The 22,182-nt window shown below is 42.6% G+C and overlaps 1 long non-coding RNA gene across 1 annotated transcript; it reads right to left on the bottom strand.

Moving 5' to 3' along the window:
* Positions 1-511: 511 nt before the first annotated feature.
* On the bottom strand, positions 512-4,708 carry LOC124118585. Its single transcript, XR_006858504.2, has 3 exons — positions 2,225-4,708; positions 971-1,035; positions 512-694 (listed from the first exon to the last, which is right to left on the bottom strand). It is a non-coding gene; the product is annotated as an uncharacterized LOC124118585 (long non-coding RNA).
* Positions 4,709-22,182: the final 17,474 nt, after the last annotated feature.

Below are 22,182 nucleotides of genomic sequence, written 5' to 3'. Positions count from 1 at the left end.
TTCATCTAGAGTAGGAACCTTATTTAGATTGAGGGTGGTTTGTAGTGTGGTTCTGTGTGTTTGGTAGTGGGTGCAGTGAATTAGTGCGTGTTCTGTGGTTTCGGGTTGTTTGCAGTGGGGGCAGTTGCCTGTGGTGTGTCTTTTAAGTTTTTTTAGGTGGTTATTTAGGTTTGTGTGTCCTGTTTGGAGTTTTGTAATTAATCTGTCAATTTTTAGAGGGGTGTAGGATTTTAGGTTTGGCTAGTGGTTTCCTGAGTACTTTTTTGACATGATCTTAATGCCTTTATGGCGAAAGTCTATTTACACAAAGTATAATATTCTTGGAGATATCTTCTTCAATTCATCTGATGGACGTAGATATGGACTCAGTCATCGTGGATGGAAAACCGAATCACTATGTCACAAGTCAATCACTTATCCAGTAATTGACAAATGATGGAAATCAAATCAATTATAGAAATTGATATCAATTTGATACATCAGTTTGTCTCTATAAAGCACATCACAAAAATATACCTAGCAGCACATCATCAAGTCTATGTTGGTCACTGTTGAGACGCTGGAACACCGCTGTATCCTCACTGGGGGCTCCAATGTTGTAGACCTTATGTGTAACCCTTAGTTGCCAAGTGATTACAGTCCACGGGGTTGTGAGAATATCAGTTTATTCAGCAAAGGCATAAAGAAGACACTCCTGAAACAATTTAAAATCACAATATATCACGTGTTTCAGAATAAATGTACAATAACACATTAAATGTAAAGTATAGATCTGCTTCTTAATAACTGATTACATCATTACAGCAGATACACAAATACATTTCTGCCTCGATATCTTTTCAGTGCAAATACAAAGACAATATAATTACACATAATTAAACGCATAACTGAGGAAATCATTAAATCATATTGTGCATAATGAATGCACGACATGAACATATTATATAGATAAACTATATACAAAACATACCCTGTGTGTGACACGAGAGTGTAAGATGCCTTCCGCCAGTCGTCTCATTCGACAGTCACATGGCTCTAAATACAGATACAATATTAATTATAATATTGTAAATAACATATATAATCACGGCATATACATGCATCACTGAAATACAACTTCAGTCATTAATACAACTATCAATAAATACATGCATACATCTAGAGAGATGTGTACAAAGTCTAGAAATACACCAGATTTACTAAATAATAGCAAACATGCATCAAATACCAAAATACACAAAATACCAAATAACCAATGCATTGAAATATTAAATATATGTATAGATAAGCAATATATTATGAATCAGACCCTAATCTCATCACACTCACCTCATTCACTCAACCTATCGTTTGTTTATTGAAACACACCCCCACCGAAAGGCCTGAAAGGACATGTTGCCCAGGCAGGCCAAATAAATAAGAGAAGAATATATTTGGTGAAAGGTCCAGGTGAGGCAGTACTTGTGGGTAGTTAAGCAAAGGTAGTTAAATGGGCAACTTGAGTTGCCAGCAGCAGCAGCAGCGATGGGCGACCAGTTCCGCCAGCAGCAATAGCAGTAAGAAAATAATACATATCCCGTTGAAAAGCGGGCAGAAATTGAATAAGCCAAAAAGTTGGAATCCCAACCGCTGATGAGCAGAGGGATGGAAGGTTCCTGCTGAAGAGCAGGAGCCTATAAATTTGGTGATGTCAATGATATGTAAAATATATCATACATTAATTGTGCCCACAAGTACTATGCTCGCCATCAACGTTTATTCTGAAGAAAGAAACATTCATTATTATAATATAATCCACACATGCAACCAGAGGCATGGTAGGGGAGGGTGGGAGGGAAATAAAATTGAACTGTGAAAGCTATAGATAGCGCAGCAACCAAGAGCAGCAAAAGGCAAAAGATAGCAAGTGATGACGTCACCAGTTACGGGGTTAGACGTTGTGACGTCACCTGAAAGGAGATGGCGGGACAATGATGTCATAGTGTAAACAAGGGAAAAGTGTAAAGAAGAGCAGGAGCCTATAAATTTGCTGATGTCAATGATATGTAAAATATATCATACATTAATTGTGCCCACAAGTACTATGCCAAAGCACGAACGTGCATAGCCCACCAAAAGACCTAAAACCAAACTGGATGTAAGGACCTAACCCTGCCAAAAGCGGAAGTTATTTACGAAAATAACTTTACAGCTGCCAAGAGATTGTTGACAAAGAGTCGCTGACCTTTATTGGAGAGATGGACGCCATCCCAAATGTACATATCACTATATATGGCCCAGATGGCTGGGTGGTGAATCTGAATACCTCCGAGCTCCCTAACTCGGTTACCGACACGACGGTTGAGGGTCGACCTGGCCTTGTCGATGGCGAGTAAGAATGTGGCCCCATCCAGTGCCTCCTCGGCATTTTGTTTGACCAGATGATTTTGGTTGATGGCATCAGTAGCTGTATCCGGAGAAGGGACATATAAATTTCAAGGTACAGAGCACTTGATTTGGTCGCGACCAGGTCGTTGTACCCGAGGTGGATAATTATGGCTTTGGAATGTTTACGTGTGGCCATTTGTGCCTCCACCTCCTTGTTAAGATCCTCCCATCTGCGGCCACCTCTCCCCAGCCACAAACAATCAGTTGGGCGCATATGATGCCGGGAAACAAACTGGTCGGCCCTCGAAATGTAGCTTGATCCTACTATCCATACTGCAACATAAAATAGTTAATAAGGGGTGGGAAAAGAAAACATGGTTATGTTATGAAATATACGCCATTTACTGCTGCCGATGTAGCGGCGCCTATCCGAAAAGAGTGTGACGAGAACTCTGAAGTATCAACGCCACCATGAGCGAGAGCTTTTTTCAAGACAGCTTGAAATTGATATCTGGTAACAGGTGTATGGTTAAAATGAACAAATGCCTGTGTAGGACCGAGAGGACGTATCTGCAGATAATCCGACATGGCCTTGACTGGACAGAGAGGGTGTGAGGGTAGCGCGGCAATAGAGATAGAGACGCCCTTTCCGGATCTGTCGGCTTTTGAATGCCGGAGTTTGAATATTACGTCAGCAACTCGCTGAGAGATATCTTGAATGGCGATTCCCTGCCCTAACCTGCCCTGTACCAGCTCACCTACTCTGAAAAATCCGAAAAAGGCAGCGCAATACGCTGCTGAGAAAAGACGATATTCATAGGCGGAATTACAAACAAAACGCAAGTTAGAGATAATTAATTGAAGAAGATCAGATTTGATCGGTTTCCGAGTATCTTGGCGGGAACGCTTCTTAAACATGCCAGAGATAACTTTGTTGATGAGGAAATTGTCGCAACAGTGTACAAGACCATTTAATTTATGATATGTTGCTATTGAAGAAATATAGGTTCTGACGGTATTGATAGAGCATTGGCTCACAGACATTGAAGCAATGAAATATCTATTGAAGAAATATAGGTTCTGACGGTATTGATAGAGCATTGGCTCACAGACATTGAAGCAATGAAATGAACAATGTGACTTATCGGAACTGGCCATTCATCCCTCAGATCGTGGGTAGACCGGAAGTGCTGAAATACTGTTAGACCTGTTTGGTAAGTTGACCAAGTATTGCTTGTAAAAGACAGCTGTAGCAGTCGCATGGCTTCAGCTTCTAAATCCCCCAAATGTCGTCTGGCAGCGGTGTCTGGTGGTGGTCTGCAGTTGGAGCTACTTGACAAAGCAGTCCCACTGAAATCTCGATAATGCGTCAGCAATAATGTTATCGTGCGTACTCAGGTACTTAGCTTTGAAAAGAATGTTAAATTTGAGGGAAAGCAGAACAAGCTGTCTGACCAATGACATCGTCTTAGGCCCTTCACAGGATTGTTTGTTGAGAATGTACACTACCGCTTGGTTATCACAGTTGAATAAGACTTTTTGTTAGCCAGAGACTTACCCCACAATTGCATAGACAACGCAATTGGAAATAACTCCAGTAATGTCATATCTCTAGTGGTACCGTCCTCAACCCAATGCTGGGGCCACTTTCCCGAGACCCAGTGTCCTTGAAAATTTGCACCAAAGCCTGCACTGCCGGTATAGCTGCACTTTCCTGAAACACTGATATAACATTGAAACCCGACAAGAATGTTAGCCACATCCGTGTAATCCGGATTCGATGATGCGGCGATTTTACAGTGCACATGAGGTCAATAAATCTGCGGCAGAATGCACGACCCATCGGTATAGCGCGGCATATAAAGTTGAGTTTACCCACCAGTGACTGCAACTGGTGCTTTGTGATCTTATTTTTACCTGTTTCAATCAAGCCCCTGATCTCCATGGTAACGGCGCCAATTTTGCATAGCCATAGAAACATGATGCAGGTAGTGGGTTCCACTGTTTTTTCGGAAGCTACCAGAACACCAAATTGGCTCAAACGGTTGAGACAAATATGCAGGTTTTGGTTACATTCAGCTGTGTCTGACTTACCCCCTGTGAGAAAATCGTCCAAATAGTGCATAAGCTGGCCATTTGGGAGGTCCTGCTGCATACACCACTGTAGAAAGGAACTAAACTTTGCACAACCAAAGGGCAAACATTTGTCAAAATAATACAAGCCTTGGAAATTGATACCCAGTAGTTCAAAGTCCGCCGGATGTACTGGAATTATCCTGAAAGCTGACTTAATGTCAAATTTTGCTAACTGAGCTGCTTGGCCAAGCTGTTGTACCATGGCCACGGCTGCGTCAAAGCGTGCGTAGGTAACAGAGCACTCTTGTTGTGGAATATTATCATTAATTGAAGTACCCTGTGGGAATGAAAGATGATGAATTAATCTATAGTTATCCTTAACAGGCCTGTGAGAGGATGTGGTGTCTTGCTTCTTTGGGACCAAGCCAATAAGCGACACTTGCAAACTTTTGAATGGTGGGTCGTAGTAGGGCCCAGCTATCCTTACCCAACATGACTTCTTTATCCAGCTTGGCCTTGACTATGGATTGTGACTCAGGTTGTTTGACCGACGACAAGTTACCTGCAGATCTAAACAGGCGGGGTCCCTGATAACCTAGGCGAAAACCCGATTGGAAACCATCAAACAAACTTAATGCATGAAATGCATTTACGTTGGAATAAGGTAGCAGATACGGAAGTAAATTACTTAGCTTGACTGGAGATGGTGCTAGTGACGTTAGGCTTCTGACGCTGGTTACCTGTGTTTCCGGGATGGGAGTTGTTTGTTGAAGACTGGGCCTGACGCTCCCTAGGCCCTGTGCCTCGAAAGCAGATACCAGCGGCGGCCCCGTGCTTGGTATTCCCACACTTCCCACACTTGTGCAGATACCTACAGGCTGGTCGGCTACATGCACCTTTGTTGAAATCCCAGCATACATTATTTGGAAAGGCACTGTTACTGCGATTTGTTACCCTTACCGGCGCTGAAGCCCGTTGCTGTTGCTGTGGCAACATATGTTGTAACCACAGATCACCATCGATCCGGCCCCACTACCTTGTCGGGTCCCTTGCCATCCTGTGGCGGAATTGCCTGTCATATGTCACCCATCCCTCGCCACCAAATTTGAGAGCGGCCCCACGGACAGATTCTTGATAAGATAACATACCCTGAACAACAGAGAGTGAACAATGTTTTTCAAGATATATGGACATATACACATGAAAGGCTGTGGTCCAAGCCCCTAGATCCAGTGGTTTACCTGAGCTGCCCCGCGACTGCGCAGGTGCAAACATTACTGTACCTGTTTGATACGATACCAACCTGAACGTCCCTTCGTCCTCGTCCCTATTCTCCGACAGCTTAGGGCTGAGTAGCTGTAGGTCAACGTACTCCCCTTTCCAGATCCTTTCGCGTAGAGATTGTCTAATGTGGGCGCCAATAGTTTCTGCGCTGTACGAGAGGGGGTCTACCGAAGATGAGGCGGATGGAAGGAATGCCATATTATGGTGATCGGATGTGCCAGGTTGAGGTCGGGTCTCATGGGCATCCGTAGCAGTTGGCGTAGTGAAATTGGAATTTTGACATTGGTTAGTATGAGTTTGAGAATCCTGGGTAACATTGGGATTGTTGTGAAGAAGTTGTAAAATGGCTTGCAAATGCTCCGTAAAATCGTTAACAGATGACGGAGCGGTAATTGGAGGAGAATTGACCGAATTAGGTAACAATAATGCGGGATCAACACTTACGGAGATTGGGGCACCGATTGTGAAAGAACTAGCAAAACAAGATAACTCACCCGTTGGATCAGTTGTAAAGGCTGATTGCCTTGTCCTCGGCTGTTTTGCCCTGCTCGCAGCCCCTTTTCCCAGCCGATGATTGATAGATGCTTTGCGTTTAGGAGGCATCTTAGTGACCAAAATAAACAGATAAAATTGAACTGTGAAAGCTATAGATAGCGCAACAACCAAGAGCAGCGAAAGGCAAAAGATAGCAAGTGATGAGGTCACCAGTTACGGGGTTAGACGTTGTGACGTCACCTGAAAGGAGATGGCGGGACAATGATGTCATAGTGTAAGCAAGGGAAAAGTATAAACAGAAAATGGTAAAGAAGATGGTTGAGCGGATTTCAATAAACGCATTTAGTGTAGAGCACTAAATGGGATTATGTTTACAAGTTATTTAAAACCTATTTTATTTTTTATGTACTTGATTTAAACTGATGATTGAAATCATAAAGTTTAGATTGATATAGATTAATTATGATTACTAACCTTGATTACTTGATGTTCAATCCATAATGACTTGCTGTGCAGTGCAGGTGTGTGTGCAGCATAAGATTAGCAATGGCAGGTAAGAAAGGGATTTGAATTGAAAGGTATACTAATTGGCTAACAACAGGTAAACCTAATGACGAGCAAACAATAGAACAAAACACCCTTGGAAGTAAAATAGACTGGACCATTGACCTTTGACCCAGTAGAAACTTATCAGTAGCAAATAATGATAAGGACATAACTAATAATAAATCAGAAACCAGGAAATGACACAACCCTCTGTTGAATCAACAAGCTGAAAAAGAAAAGACATGATACCTTATCTACACTAAAAATACTTACATATTTACAAGCTGCAGCGGACTTTGGCGTGCTTCAGATGTTCTTTCCAGGGTTTGTCTGTGGTCTCCCATTGGCAGAGTGTTGCACCGCAGCAATAACAGATAACACGGTCACCTCGTCCTTGATAGAAATAGCCAGCCATGGCCATGTCATAAGGGGTCTGGGTCATCTGTTTAGGCCACGTTTGAAAAGACCTCAGACGTTCTTGAAATGAATCATAATTAGGATGAGAAGGATGACACAAGGTGTAAGAAGGAAAAGGTCCCTCCAGAATGTCACTGAGTCGCCATGTGTCGTCCATAAAGAGTGTGTCCTCCATAAAGAGTGTGCGTTTTCTCGCTTGTTCTCCCGCCTTTTCAGACACCCCCTCGGTATAGGGGACATCTCGGGATGATGACATGGCATTCATAGACCGTCTTTGCCCCATGATGACTGTGACTCCACTGAAAGAAGGTCTGGGCGTTCGCCTGCTTTTATGAAAGTCTCCTCTCCTCAAACGGGAGGTCATGACCTCTTCATCATCATCATCATCATCATCATCATCATCACCATCACGTGACGTCATCCTGTGTTGGGCTGACTGACACACGGCAGCAGTGGTGGTGGTGGTGTGTACTAGGTGACTGACACCAGGCAGCTGATCATTCAAGCATTGCCTTTTTCTTTTATCTATTCTTTACTTTTTTCTTTGTTTTTTTTACATCAAGCATGTGCACTGACATGACAGACAGACAGACAGACTACGTAGACGACATCTCAACTCAGCCTCTACCCTCGGTTTGGCACCCTATTGGAGTTGAGATCAATCAAGACACAAAGAGTCAGTTCAATCAATCACTGTTAAATAATGAACAACAACCAGATACATAGGAAATACAAAAAGAAAACTGAGGAGGGAGTGCTTTGCATGTCCCTTCAACAACACGAAAACCTTTCATCTTCCATCTTCAAGCTCTTGGAGTGATGATGGGGTCACCATAAGATGTGGTCCTCCATCATACCAACCATGTTAGGGACCCATCAGTAAAACAGGTACAGTCTATGGCCTCCCTGAAACAGACATGACACATCACTTGACCACTGTTGCAGCTTATGTATCTTAACATGTTGTTGTGTTGGCAGACACTACATTCACGTTGTAGGGGAGTGAGTTAGCTTCTCCATAAGGATCCTGGTCAACGTTGCCGTCGTCTTTGCAAACCATGGGCATACCTGAGGAGAAGACATCAAAATCCTCCGGTGATGCTGGTGACAAAGAAGCATGAAACAGGGTGGGTGTGTCCAGATCCATGGAAGGGAGGGCTGCCAGTTTGAGCGCTTCATGATCATCACCGCCACTGGTCGTCATCATCACAGACCCATTAGGCAAATAGGTTGGCTCCCGAGGGATTTGTTCCCACCACTGTTCTAACACGGACTGTGCTGAACTGACATCGGGGGAAGGAAGGATGGGTGTCCTGTCAATCCAACAAGAAAAGAACCCTTCAGTATACCCACGAGCATCGTGATACTCATCATCATCATCATAATGGCATACACATCCCAAAGAATAGCATGGTACTTACAGCTGTTCTTGGTGAGGGATCTTCAGAGACAATTTCTTCCGTGGTCGTCTTTTTGCAGGTGTTGCAGGTTTCAAAAAGGATGTCCCTTTCGTTTCGGTGTCTGCTGCTGCTGTTGTTGTGGTTGGTGCTGTAGTTGTTGTGTTGGTTGCTGCTGCTGCTGCTGCTGCTGTGGTTGCAGCTGCTGCTGTTGTTGTTGATGCTGCTGCTGGTTTGCTTGTTTTTTTCTTCTGGGTCTTCTTTATCGTCTTCTTCGGTGCGTATCTTAGCGTACACGTCGTCGGCCTTTATCTTCGCAAACAACATATCATACACTTCACCCCACATTTAAGCAGTCATTTCACCGTTCCCATCTCCACTCCCTTTACCACCCATGTCGCTCCTTGTCTTGGCATTCATAAGTTTTGACATGATGTTGTCCGGATTTTCTGTTCGTTGTTTCTTTCCAAGTCTTCACGGATGTGTGTCAACACTTGATGGTACTCTCTCCAAACACGTGTTTCTTCCAGATAAAACGCCAACTGCCAACACAATGTGAGGGACATCAATCAGAGGGACGATGTTGTTGCTTTGACCGTTCAGTGAAAAGTGATGACCGGAGAGCGTCTGTCAGTTTAAGACACTGACACCCTGCTTCCTGATTGGTCTGTTCCGGTGCCTGGTCTGAGCCTCAATTTTTCCAAACTGGACCGACCCTTGTGTTTCTTTTCCATAGGGTCAGGCTTGTAGCATGGGAGAGAAAGCACAACCTCGTTTTGACCAATCAGAGGGCCGCCCAGGGCAAAGGTAGCCTCTGATTGGTCGAAAACCCAGGCTTTTGATCCAGTTTTTCTGATCGGTTGTGACACCCCAATGGTATGAATTAAAAATGATCTTGTCGTCTCTGTACCCAAAGGGGAGCGTGTCTACAGGCAGCCCTGTGGTTTCGTCGTAGACGAGGCGTCGCTTGTCGTAAACGGTGCGGTAGTCTCTTTGGGTGGGTCGCGTCACAAGAGTGTTCCCATGCCGAGGTTAGAGGTGTAACGATACGGGATCGGTTGTGACACCCCAATGGTATGAATTAAAAATGATCTTGTCATCTCTGTACCCAAAGGGGAGCGTGTCTACAGGCAGCCCTGTGGTTTCGTCGTAGACGAGGCGTCGCTTGTCGTAAACGGTGCGGTAGTCTCTTTGGGTGGGTCGCGTCACAAGAGTGTTCCCATGCCGAGGTTAGAGGTGTAACGATACGGGATCGGTTGTGACACCCCAATGGTATGAATTAAATATGATCTTGTCGTCTCTGTACCCAAAGGGGAGTGTGTCTACAGGCAGCCCTGTGGTTTCGTCGTAGACGAGGCGTCGCTTGTCGTAAAAACAGTGCGGTAGTCTCTTTTGGTGGGTCGCGTCACAAGAGTGTTCCCATGCCGAGGTTAGAGGTGTAACGATATGGGAGGGTCGCGATACGTATCGTATTGCGATACAGGGGTCGCGATACGATACGTATCACGATACAGTGTTTACTGGTACAAGCTAAGCCAAGTTGATGTCTTTCTGCTCTCTAAAAGATGTGACAAGTACAGTTGGAGAAGATATAAGGTGTTATTTACTGTTATAGCATCTTGTCAGAAATACAGTATGTTTTACTGAAACAACAAACTGGCTTTGAAACTGTTAAAGGTATTTCATGTTTAAAAACCGTTAAACGTATTTCATGTTTAAAAGTACCATAGTGCGCACCCCCCTCTAACGGGTTCAATATTTTGGGAAAAAAAGAAATTTGAATATTATGCGCAGAAAAAAATTACACCGTACCCCTTCAGCGAAGTCCGGCAAACGAACGTGTGATGAGAAACTTCGTCAGTACAAATTCGAAATTTTAGATAAAAAATCACCAGACATGTTGATTTACCGTTTAAATTGTATTTTTTGTTCAGCTAGGCATTGTTTTATATCCAGGGATAAAGATTACCTTGTGTATTTTCTTGTAAACTAAGCCGGACACAGCAATCAGCTGTACACACGTTTTCTTGGAATCTACCGGTGATTCGGTCAAGACACACCCAATGATATAACTTAACAGGATTTTAATGCAAGGATCGGCAAAAGTTGTATCTGAAACTATTTTTTTTATCAGGAATAATATATTCCAATATCTTGTTAATTTAGATGCAGCTTTTACTAAACATATTTAAAATAATAATAACCCTAAGCGAAGCAGCTGATCGATATTGCCGTGTATTATTTTTTACATGGAACCAGTCTGACGAGTCACCGTCAAGGCTCCCGTGCACGTGATCGCGTGATCGCGAGAATTACGTGTTGACATAGAATCGTCCACAAAAACAAATATGACTTTTAACGAATCAAAGTATGGCATTTATGATATATGTATCCATTCTCTGTCAACTAGAGTTTGTTTCAAGGCGTCAATAGCGGTAACCTGACCGTGGTTGCTGTTTATAACGGTGAGTTGTGCGATCTTCCGATCGCTTCACACACGATTTCGCCGAAATTAATTAAAACAATATTAAAAGGATTTTGAATAAAATTAATGAAATAAGTTACAAACATAAGTCCAGATATACAAAGAACACTTTTTCTAGCCAGACAGTGTAATTACATGAATAATTTCCGAACTTTAGTATGGATTTATTGACATGGTATTTCCAGTGTTACGTACTCACGGTAATGTCTTTCCATGGGGGAAAAAACATCAAAACTCATTAATTCGTGTATAATGCGCACCCCCTTCTACGCAGCTGTTTTTGGAGAGAAAAAAGTGCGCACTATACTCAAGAAAATACGTAAGTAAAACTGTGTTATGAAATATCGTATGTATCGCGATACATGCTTTCCAAATCGATGCATCGTATCGTTGGCTGTGCTTCGGGATACAATACTGTATCGCCGTATCGTTACACCACTAGCCGAGGTCCTTTACGAATGATTTAATGAGGGTAATCCAAGCTGATTTTCTCCCTCTCCTTCCCAGGCCGTTGTCCCAGTATCAGTCCTTTCATGGTGTCAAAGTTGAGGTGTTGTTGGTTTCTGTAATTCAAGGTGAACCCTCGCACTTTGCAGGTTGTGCGCGTTCCATCGGGTCTGGGGTTCATTAACTCATAGTCATAGTTTTTGGGGCCTCCTGACACAAACGTCTTGATGGTGTTTCCGTCCAGTTCGTCTGTCAACTCACCCAATGAATGGCCCAGCTCTGGATTCGTGTCGTGGGGTTGATGAATGTAAATGACGCTGTCCGTGTCAAAGTACAAGACCCTGCAACCCACCAGGGCAAGGGTCTCGTACAGCTTGAGACGTGCTTGTGCGGTGACCCAAGCGGCTATGGCGACATTGAAATGAGAATGAGGGGTTTGGAATTCTTCCTTGTGGGTATAGGTCACTTCCACCATGTGTTCGTTCCTATTTCGTTCATCCCTCCACAAGGCAAAGTACTGCGTAGGATCGTTCATATAGACGTTCATATAGTCTAACCGTTGCCGAACTTGCCCCAGAGCGAATTAAGAAAGAGCTTGGCAATAGTGCGAAGTCCTGGGTTCTTCTCGATGTGGTCCTTGTCCAACCGAATGCCTTCTTTGTCATAGATCTCCTGGATGTAAGCGACGTGATCGGTACATCCCTCGGGGTATCCGCTGGCTTCGAGCTTCTCCTTGAAATGACGGTCGATATAGGTGTCAAAGAGTCCTTCTTGCTGGGTGTTGGGGTCATGCTGTGCAAAGGTGTCGAAATGCCAAACGTCGAAGATCTGAAGCACCTTGTAACCATACTTCTTCACGGCTTCATGGAGTTCTACGGTGGCGTACGTACCCACCCATGACCTCTCTTCGTCCATGTGCTTGCAGGGTGAGTCTGACATGTGCGGCACAAAGGACAGAGCAGTTTGCCACCCGATCTGTAGGGTAGTAGCGGATGGTAGAGCCGTTTCGGGGGTAGGACACGACATTGGATAAGTCCTTTCAGCTCAAACAATGTGCCCACAGGTGGTTGAAGGAGAAGGGTCGGGTGTCCCGTGGGAAACGCTCCGGTCTTACAAATGTAAGGAAAAAGTGAACAGATATCGATATACTTGATGGTTTCACCTTCTTGGGCTTCGTAGCATAATCAAGTGGCATTGGTGCGTCCTTCATAGAAGGCGTCGCGAGGGTTGCCTAGGAGGACGTTTCATGTTTCATGTGTTCCTGTTCAGGTTCCGGTTCCCGTACCAGTTCCCGTTCAAGTTCCCATTCAAGTTCCCGTTTGTCTGCTGCTGCTGTTGCTGTTACTGCTGTTGTTGTGGATGGTTCAGTCTATTTCCGCTTCCTGTTTCCAACAAGCTTTTCTTTGTTGGACCCACAAGTTGTGTCACGCAGGGCACCCAGATGGCATACCCAGATGGCAGCAGTGTTCCGCTTCGACGATATTTGTCTTGCAATAAGATTGGACATGATGTTGCTTCTTGGACAGTAGCAGAAAAGTTTTCTTCTTCTTCTTCACATGCATGGGGACACGCTCGACATCACGTTTGCATGGAGACACAAAGTACATCACGTTTGCATGGAAACACGCATGATGGTACGCATGTAGGCATACACGTGTGCCAACACCTCGGTATAAATAATAAGAATAATCATATTGATAAACGCCTGTTTGAAGACACACACATGACAGCATGTTTTGCATGAAGACACGCATGACACCACGTGTGCATGGAAACACGATTAACAGTACGCATGTAAACATACCCGAGTGCCAACACCTCGGTATAGATAATAATAATAATCATATTGATAAACGTCTGTTTGAAGACACACACATGACATCACGTTTGCATGGGAAGACACAACGTACACCACGTAGGCATTCCACATCACGTTCATGAGAAAACTGAGCAATCAGAGACTTGGGTTTTCGACCAATCAGAGGCTGCGCTAGGACTGCTCTGATTGGTGGAACTGAGGTTGTGCTTTCTCTCCCATGGTAAAATCCATTTCCTATGGAAAAGAAACACAACGTTCGGTCCGTTTTTGAAAACTGAGGTGCAGACCAGGCACCGGAACGAACCAATCGGTGTGCTGCGTGGCGGACCAATCAGGAAGCAGGGTGTCAGTCCCTTTCCTATAAAACAAGAGCGAACTCACACACACACTGCATTCTATGAAATCAACCATGTCGTCTCGATACAGCTGCATGAAGTGTCAGACCGACAGTCACAATTACCTGTACTGCCCTGAAGTGACATGTACCGAGTGCCACACTCAAGGTCACCGCCACTATGTCTGTCCGAAGATAAGCAGTCAAGATAAGCAGAAGACTCCCCAGGGCCCATGTTACAACTGTCAAGTCGTGGGTAATTTCGCTGCAGATTGCCCAGAACCCAGTCGAAAGAAAACTTCAGCAGCGCCGTCCATGTCGACACCAGTGACACCATAGACACAAGTGACACAAGTGCTTCATCTCATAGAAGCTATGCATATCGATGTCCGTGCCCTAAAAGAATGCATCACACAACTCCATGCGGGCATCACACCACATCTAGGGAAAAGAAAACGGGATAGAAGCCCCTCAAGAAAACACCCTTCAAAGCGCCGCCGACGTCATCAGTCCGAGGAAGAGGAGGAAGAAGAAGAAGATAGATCATCTGAGCAACGTGACTAACCCATGGGACATGCTGCTCCACTGTTTTTCCAGTTTCCAATCGTTTCCAGTTTCGAGTTTTTCCAGAGTTTCAGTGTTCCTACAGTTTCCTCCCATTTCCAGTTTCCAGTTTGTTTTCAAACGGCCCTTTTCAGGGCCACCCATCTCTCCCGAAAGAACGGTTTCATCCATGGCTTTGACGACCCTCAAACCAAAACAAAGAAAAAAATGAACAGGAAGGATTTTACATGCGCTTCTTTCAATTTTGATATTTTCATATGGTACGAGCGCTTCTTATGGTCGCCTCCTCCCTGGAAACGGATGAGCCGCCCTCTTGGAGGTGCGCACGGCTCCCGGAAACGGACATGTCGCCATCTTGGATGCGCGCGCCACCGGAAACGGATATGCCGCCATCTTTGATGCGCACGCATCACTAGAACCGGAAGTGACGTCATCACTGATGCGCACACCACCGAAACCGGAAGTGACCTTCGCGCATGACTGGTCCTGATGTGACGCCACCAACTAATAAGGCCACTGCGTGGAGGGATTTGGTGCTGGCGTTTGGGTTTATTTCCTTAAGCATGAAAGCGAGTAGGACAGTTACGTTGTTTAGTTTGTTATTTGATATTTGTGGGGTTTTGCGTTTAGAGAATTTTGTTTTGGGGGGGGGGGGGGGGCTGAGTAGGTGATTTCGTTAGTCTCCTCAGTGGTTGTGTATTCGTTGTCTTCGATTTGATTTGTTTTAGTTTCCTCACACTCCATGTGGATGGTTTGCGTGCATGGTTGTGTTTGAGTTGTATGTTGGGTCTAGCTGTAGTTTCCCTACTGTCTGGGTTTTCGGGTTGTGCTTGCTTGGGTTGATTTGTTGCTGCCATGGAGGCTGTGGTCTGTTTGGTGCTAGGTAGTTTTGTGGTGGTAGGATTGCGGTTTGTTTTGCGTGCGGGTGTGGATATTGCGACTGCGGGTGGTATGGGGGAGAATTTTGGAGTGGGTGTGTGGAGGGTGTGTGGGATGGGTGTTTTGAGTGCAGGGTGTGCACCTTGCGGGGTGTTGTCCCACACAGAGTCTGGGAGTTTGTTTATGTGTGTGTGTGGGATGTTGTTTGGATATGGTGTGGGTAGGAGAGGTTTGGATGTATGCGGTGTTTGTCTTTTAGTTTGCAGTTTTGCCGTGTCTTTTTTAATGTGTTTGTTGGCCTGTTGTGTTAGGGTGTGTCTGTGTGGGCATTGATTGGTGAGTGAGGAGTGGTTTATGCTTTTACAGTGAATGCACCAGGGTGTGCATGTCCCTGGGCAGTCTGTTTGCGCGCATTTCTTACATTTAGATTTTTGAAATTTACATTGATTAGCTGTGTGATTGTACTGGAGACAGTTTGACCATTGTTTGACTTGTTTAATGTAAGGTTTTACTTCTAGTTTGGTTGCCACTCCGAAGGAGATAAACTTAGGGGCTTCTGGGTGTTTAGCCGATCAATGGAAATTTATGATGACTATTGGAGATATTTTACCGTTTCTGTTTGATGTTATTCTACGTGTGCTTGCGATTTGGGGTTGAGGGTACATATCCTGATTTTCGTTAGCTTCTTTAGTGTACATTTCTAGGTCTTCGTTAGTTTCTTTTGGGTTTAGCCTAATTACTCCGCGTGTGAAAAGCTCGGTTACGGTATACTGAAAGATTTGTGTGATTTTTCTGGCGGCGTTAAATGAGTCCCCGATTGGGGAAGATTATCTGGAATCCTTTATGATCCTGTTTTATTTTATCAAAGTGAAGTTTGCTGGTCTTCTTCTTCCTGAGCCTCACGACTCGCTTGTTCCCTGACTTCTCTTCTAGGCACTGAAACAGGGTCTCTCTTGGGTCCTTGAACCGTCGGTTCTTTCTCTGGACAATGGTTATAAAGGCCGGCAATGGATGAGTCCTTGCATGTCTTTCTGCATCCGGCTTCCTTTGAAATACTCCCCGGCAGATGGAGCACTCCCGAAGGTTATGTTTGGGCTGGTGTGCAAGGACCCAGTGTTCCACCATCTGCCGGTACTTTGTAAAATGAGGAGTGTTGCACCCTGGCACTGCGCAGACCACTATCATTTCCTCTTCGCTTACATGAATTTGAAATGCCATCTGAAAGCAAAACTTTATAAGCAGGACTATTCTTCCCAGTAGGAAATATAATGGTAAAGGTTCGCCCCTAAGACGAAAAAAACCAAACAATCAAACAACAGTTTAAACTATTTACAACTTTATCAACACCACCCCCCTCTCATCTAACTGTGACTAAACCTTATCCGAGGTTTCACAGTCCGTGACGCACAATTTCTAATAGCCACTGGCGTTCTAACTGCCCCCTCTGAATATGACCCCTCCATGTCCGCAAATGTGAGGTCTTGGACCTCTGCAGCAGTGGGGTCATCTTCATGGATTTCTGCAGCAGTAGGATCATCCTCTGGTTGATTCAACCAATTACTGGGACATGGAGTACCCTTAAACGGTTTTGACTGATCTATGTGGACGCTGATAACTGGCTTCTGACGCCTCAAGATTTGATATGTTGTAGGGGACAGCTGACCTACTACCAAGTAGTGAGTGAGTGAGTAATTTTTGCTTAACGCAGCATCAGCAATCTTGCAGCTATTCATGGTGAGAAAATGTCTAATCTGACCCTATGGAATCAAACATTATAAAAGTGATGCTGAAAATCACTAAAACCTCGGTCAATATCACATTCAAGGGTAAAACTGATTGTTCAGATAAGAATCTATATTTCATCATACAGCTTGATTTTTTTTAAATATGCTAAAATCAAGTGATTAGAAACTGTTTTAAAAAGTTCAGATAAAGTGTGAAAATTATCATAGAAGCGTCTGATGAGTGCAAAATCAACACAATCAAGCAAAATGTGCTTGATAGTATTTGGACTATTGCAGGGTATACAAAAAGGTGGATCTTCACCCTTCAATAAAAATGAATGTGTATAATAACTATGGCCAATGCGGCACCGCTGTAAAACAACTTCATCATGACGATATAAACCAGAACATGCCTGACCTCCAATCAGTTGTTTGATTGCATGAAGTTTGTTCAGAGTCTTGGTATTCCAAGTTTTTTGCCAGTGATCATTCACATATTGTCTGATGGAAGGTTTTAGATCAGAATATGGGAGTTTTGTGTTTGACGTTGGTTTATTAAGAGCGGCTTTTGATTGCCTGTAGACAGGACAGACTATCAGAAATTATGATAGACTGGTTTTAGTAGACTTTTCACTACGTTGCAAAGCTAATATTATAGCCTGTGCTTCTGCAGTCGTATTGACATAGTACAGCTGCAGCTGATACCTTCTCATCATCTTTTGACTCATCTGTGTAAATACTGGTATGAGATTGGTAGTTGTTTTTCAGTTCATGAAATTCTTGTTGATAAAATACTGTAAATCTTGAAATTAACGCGAGCATGAATTAAATGCGAAAAATGCGAGTGGTCTTTGCTCGCATTATTAAACATCGCATTTATATCAACAATAAGACATTTTGGATAGCAGAAATACCAACTTAGACATACGCTGAAAACAAACAACTATGTATTCCACATCACTATATATTGAGCAGCACTTGTTACAAGTATAAAAACAATGTCATTCAAACACTAATTACATCCTTTGACTTCCAAGATGGCGACCCAAGCTGGACGCATGTGAGAGCGCTCTCCCAATTGTGTGGATCTTTCGTAAATATTTGACAAAGCAACCATAAGAAGAAGCACATACGTCTTCCCCAAGAACTGAAGATAAGTATAATAGATACGGGCGGTTGTACATTTGTATTTTGTGGTACAGAGGAGAAAATGCCGTCTCGACATAGATATAGGAAGAAATCCGGCAAACAGGTGAGAAGCACAAGTGAGAAACGGAAGCCTTCGGGGTCACCTACAGACTCTCTGCCACCGAAAACACCGAGGCAGCTAGTACAGTCTACCATACAGATGCCTTCCGTTTTTACATTCGAAGCCAGTACACCTGAACAAACAGCTGAAAACCAGGACACTGAACCGGTAAGTGAGAAACAACACTGTGATCAAAATCAAAATCTCTCACAGGACAGTTTTTCTATGAACGTGTCGGCTAATCAGAAGGATATATCGTATCCATCAACAATATTTAACTTTATAAACGATGCCTCCATTGACATTTTCACAACTAAACTCAGCAGAGCTCTCATGTTGCCCCAACTCCAAGACAAGTTTGCCAAGTTATTTGAAAGTGTAGCAAAGGATCTTATCGAAGGTCTAGCCAGAGATATTGTACAACCGCTAAAGCAAGAAATCATTCATCTTCGACATGAACTCGAGATGAAAACTGATGATCTTGAACAGTACAGTAGAAGAAACTCTCTACGTATTAGTGGCCTACCTGAGTCCAAGGAGGAAAACACGGAGGCATTAGTGATGGAGGTCCTCAGAGACTTACATCCTGACCTTACAGCATCGGACATCGACAGATGCCACCGAGTCGGTAAGAAAAACATGGATAGGAACAGACAGGTCATCGTAAAGTTCGGCAGCTATAGAAACAGGCACAAAGTAATTTCAAACAGAAGAATGCTGAGACAAAATAGAAGTTCAGTCTATATAAACGAGGACCTAACCAAGCATCGAAGTAAACTGTTAATACTGACCCGAGACTTAAAAGCAAAACACCTAATCTCTTCCACGTGGACTTATGATGGCCGAGTGTATGTTGAGGAACAACCCGAGGGTGTTATGAGGGTAATTCAGTGCGAGTCTGACCTGGACAGATATCGTTGATGTTATTGAGAACTTACATTACATTAGATTTTTACCCTGCACTGTACAGCTTCAGTTACAAGTGATCCATACTGCGATACAACAGTGATACAAAAGGATCTGCCAAAGTATACTTATAGTAATGTCATCAAAACTAACTACTGTCACGTGTCCACACAACGGAAAACACTCCATGTATCTGTTGTTACAGTTACTTGAGTCATGTACTATAATTGTATATAAGTTTACCTCTGTCTCTACTTTCTGTCAGCCTTCCTATGTATTCCTACCGAAACCTTCCTGTATCCTTTTCCTATTGCTTTCTGGTGTACACAGTTTTATGATGACTAACTATCCTTGCCATAATTCTTTGTCAAGATCTGCATTGCCGGTTTTGTTAAATATGCATGATATTTTGTTCTCGCAGTTATCTTACTATTGTCAGTGTTCCCGATCACACTACCACACACCTATGAGAAGTATGTATATATTTATCTTACCCAATGGGTAAAGATGTAATTCAACACCGTGTGGTGATCGGGGTTTTCAATTGTATTTTGTGTCAAAAGAGTCTGCGTTGCACACATAAACTCAGCCTAAGTAGTACTTCATTCACTGTATTTTTTCTGAACGAATTTTACAAATTGTGTGATATACTGCATGTCGAATGCAGAGCGTGCAGCGTGTTTGTATTTCTTTGTTTCATACAAGCTCAGATCAGAAGCGCTAATGTAACAATTGTATTGTTATTGTTGCTCATGCTAGCCGGGGACGTACATCCAAATCCTGGACCACCGAACCGTGACAACGCTGACCAGTCACTGTCTATATTTCACCTAAATGCTAGAAGTATACGTAACAAACTCTCTTATTTAAGTGAATACCTTTCAGATTACAGCGTCGTTTGTTTTACCGAGACACACCTAGATGACAGTATTAAAAATGAAGACTTGAGCTGGGAAAACTTTTACGAACCGGTACGAAAAGACAGAAATATGTTCGGTGGTGGTGTTATGATATATGTAAATAAGCTGTTATCTTTTAAAAGAAGACACGAATTAGAAAACATGCAAGACGAATCGATATGGATTCAAATATGCTTACCACAAAGCTCAATTTTATTGTGCTCTGTCTACAGACCTGAACATAATTCAGTGAACTTTTGGACTCGCTTAGATGATAGCATTGAAAATGCCCTGGATATTTCGTGCATGATTACTATTGTTGGTGACATAAATGAAAACATGTTATTGTCCAGGAGCTTAAACGTAAATGAATTACTAAATAGGAAAAATCTACACAATATCATCACCGAGCCTACCAGAATTACGAACCATACCAGTAGTTTATTGGATCCTATTATTATCAGTGAAGATATAAAAGTCATCGACAGTGGTGTAATTGATTTTGATAGTAAAATTAGCGACCATAGGGGAACTTACATTGAAATAGACACTGGTTTGCGAACAAAATTAGCATATAAAAGAGAAATTTCATGTTTTAAAAACGGTGACTTTGATAAACTCAATTCGCTCATTGAAAATACTTGCTGGAATGAATTATTTAATCAAAATTCAAATGTTGATGAAGCATGTAATCTGTTCTACAAATACTTGAATAAATATGTTAAAATATGCATTCCAACCAAAGTAGTAACCATTCGTCCAAAGGACAAACCTTGGTATGATTTCAGTTTAAGACGAGAATCCAGGAAAAGAGATAGATTAAAAAAGAAGGCTAGAAAAAGTAAAAAGGAAAAAGAAATTCGGGCCTATAAAAATCAGAGGAACAAAGTAAATAACATGAAATGTCACGCTAAAGAACATTTTTACTCAAACCTCGATGAATTGCTATCAGAATTGCATGCAGAAAACAAACCCTCTTATTGGAAAGTTTTACGTTATGTTGTGAAGAACTCTGGCTCAGCTGACAACATAGCCGCTCTTAAACAGTATGACACGGACGAGCACCCGACAATTTTTACTGATATTGAAAAGGCAGAGAAACTGAATAAATATTTTCAATCTATATCTGATGTCCACGATACAAGAACAACTATGCCCGACTTCACATTTCGTACAGAGACAGAGATGAACAACATAATCATATCTAAAAAGGAAATTGAAGACATAATACAATGTTTGCCTCTTAATAAAGCCTCCGGACCGGATAAAATTTGTCATAAATTATTAAAGGAAACTGTATATTCTATAAGCGAAGCATTGTGTTTACTGTTCAATATGTCACTACAATCAAGTATATTTCCATCAGTGTGGAAACAAGCAAACGTTATGCCATTATTTAAGAAAGGTGATCACACTATCGTTTCTAATTATAGACCGATATCACTCATTAGTTGTTTAGGAAAATTGTTTGAGAGAGTTGTGTTCAAACATTTATATAATTACTTTCATGAGAACAAATTGTTGTATAAGTACCAATCTGGGTTTCAGGCTGGTCACTCAACTGTCCATCAACTAATAGAACTTTACCACCAAATTTGTACAGCGTTAGATAACAAAGAAAACTATTGTATTGTATTCTGTGATGTATCAAAAGCTTTTGATCGTGTATGGCACAGTGGGCTTGTGTATAAATTAGAGAGGTATGGTATAAAAGGCCAATTGTTAAAATGGATTAGCAGTTACATAAGTAATCTTAGCCAAAGCGTATTTGTGAATGGGGAAATATCCAAACCAAGATACATGAAGGCTGGCGTGCCACAGGGATCCGTGCTTGGTCCTTTACTCTTTATTGTTTATGTAAATGACATTGCTGATAAATTAGACTGTATGACAAGACTGTTTGCCGATGATACATCGATTGGCATGTCATCCAATGATAACAGTGTACTGGAACGTTCCTTAAGCACAAATTTAGCAATCTTAAGTGAATGGGCGAAACTTTGGCTCATAACTTACAATCCCGATAAGACCAAATCGGTTCTATTCTCTCGCAAAGACAACAACGGAGGTCTAAAACTATATTTCAACGGAAAAGAAATCAGCTCTGTAAACAGTCATAAGCACTTGGGTGTTATACTTGAAGCCAGTGGCAAATGGTCTTGTCATATAGATACCATAATTAAAACAACTTCCAAGATGATTTACTCAATGAGAAAACTCAAACATCTACTTCACAGAAATACCATTAACAATATATATAAAATGTTCATAAGACCATACTTTGAATACGCATG

This window comes from Haliotis rufescens, unplaced genomic scaffold (genome assembly GCF_023055435.1).
Source record: "Haliotis rufescens isolate VD_foot unplaced genomic scaffold, xgHalRufe1.0.p SCAF_2, whole genome shotgun sequence".
Taxonomy (NCBI): Eukaryota; Metazoa; Mollusca; class Gastropoda; order Lepetellida; family Haliotidae; genus Haliotis; species Haliotis rufescens.
This window is presented reverse-complemented; position numbering and strand designations above follow the sequence as displayed.